Source organism: Monopterus albus, unplaced genomic scaffold, assembly GCF_001952655.1.
Source record: "Monopterus albus unplaced genomic scaffold, M_albus_1.0 scaffold2109.1, whole genome shotgun sequence".
Taxonomy (NCBI): Eukaryota; Metazoa; Chordata; class Actinopteri; order Synbranchiformes; family Synbranchidae; genus Monopterus; species Monopterus albus.
The window spans coordinates 1-1759 of record NW_018129984.1 but is presented as its reverse complement, the minus strand read 5'-3'; the positions used below and the strand labels follow the sequence as shown (position 1 = coordinate 1759).

The 1759-nt window shown below is 41.5% G+C and overlaps 1 long non-coding RNA gene across 1 annotated transcript; it reads left to right on the top strand.

Annotated features, from left to right (window-relative positions):
* Window positions 1-238: 238 nt before the first annotated feature.
* Window positions 239-1269, top strand: LOC109953929 (uncharacterized). The gene is made up of 4 exons (XR_002274003.1): window positions 239-594; window positions 765-794; window positions 997-1047; window positions 1133-1269. It is a non-coding gene; the product is annotated as an uncharacterized LOC109953929 (long non-coding RNA).
* Window positions 1270-1759: the final 490 nt, after the last annotated feature.

Sequence of the window (1759 nt, the reverse complement as noted above, 5' to 3'; positions counted from 1 at the left end):
TGAGCTGTCTCTAGTACGCTGACGACGTCATGGAGTTTGCTGAGAGCCGCAGAGGGATTAGTTCTTGGGCTAACATACACAGCAACAAGAAACGCAGCACTACAGTATGCTCTCTTGCTAGAAAATAGGGCTATTTCAGCAATAAAAATTCCACGTCTGAGACTTGAGTTTCAAAATGGCTCTTCAGAAAACCAATGGGTGATGTCACAGTGGATTTGTCCTTTTTTTCTTTTTGTCCTAATGCAACACTGTAGGAACTGAGACAAACGTGACTATTGCAAAAAGGCATGAACCTGAGGTTTTGTGCTAGTTGACCCCTGAGCTCCACCTCATCTGTGTCTGAAGAGGCTTCACATGCATCATAGTCTGGATCTTGGTGGTTGTCAAACCACTTGATCCATGTGGTCTGGCCTGTGTGATGACAAAGTGAAGGCTGACTGTAAACCCTGGAGTGTGTTCTATTAGCTCTAGCTGACCCGGTCAGTGTTTGAATATTCATCCTAATGTTTCATGTGCATATTTGACTTAACGTTCATTATTTCTTCAGGTTACAAATGCTCTTGAGACGTTGTTGAACAGACGAGATCAACTGAGGTGAGAATGCACAGAGTGGCAAAATGCAAAGTTGTCATGGGTGTGGTGACTTATTTACAAATGTCTGACCTGAACTTTATTGTGGACACTGTCTATTACTGAGCAACCCAGTGAAGCAAGTTGTCACCAACTGGTCTGTGACTTGTAATAAGGTTTTCTTTCCTTTCCAGGAATGACCTGGATTTCTCACACTGACCTCGGTAAGCATGTTGGAGACCTTAAACAGTGGGTGCCATAAGCTATAGATGAAACTGGCCTGTGATGAAGATTCTGCCAAATGAGTGCTCTTGATTATAACCCTTACCGTTCCACTTCATTCTGAGGCTGCATGGTTGCTAAACAGCCATTGGTTTAAAAGTTTTCCTCACTTCATTTTAATGATGTACCTGTTTAAAAATGCAGCTGTGAAGCCCTTTGGCCCTGTGGAGATGGCAAAGCTGTGTCTGCTTTAAAGTAAGTACTGAGCTATTTGAGACTCTTGTGAAGACTGCATGAATTTACATTAATACAAAAGTTCATGCCTGATATTTGTTTTTAGGTGGTGACCGGTGCCTGCAGACAACTGACTATCAAGTTTTGTGATGGTTCTTATTTAACCTTGAGAGAGGGACATTTTGTGCCATATTTCTTTTTCATGCCATTTTGGCTGTGTTCAATAAATATAGCTCAAATTTGCCAGAGGATCTTCATTTTTATAAAGACTTAATTATTTTCTCAGTTCCTTAAATTAGCCTAAAAAGGCCAAGCTCCACAAAAACTGACATATTTGATCCAGAAGACAAAAAATGTCCAATTGAAAATGCCATTTTGAGCCTACATTTATCTTAAACGAATGCCTTCCTTTTATTTTAAGATTTCATTTTGGACTAGGAGCTAGTGCTACTTTTTCCTGTTGGAAAATTGGACGTTGTTTATGTAGGTTTCACTGCAGCCGTATTAAAGTATGAGCAGTAATACAGGAGTAGTCATTTTGGAGATGGTAAAACAAGAAGATACAAAGGAGGGTCTGGACGAGGTCAAGTTCTCGGAGTGCGAGGATGGCAGCACACAGATGGTCATTTTGGAGACAATAAAACAAGAAGACACAAAGGAGGGTCTGGACGAGGTCATGCACTCTGAGTGCGAGGATGGCTCCTCATCCTCCACAGAGGACTCTGAGGCTGAC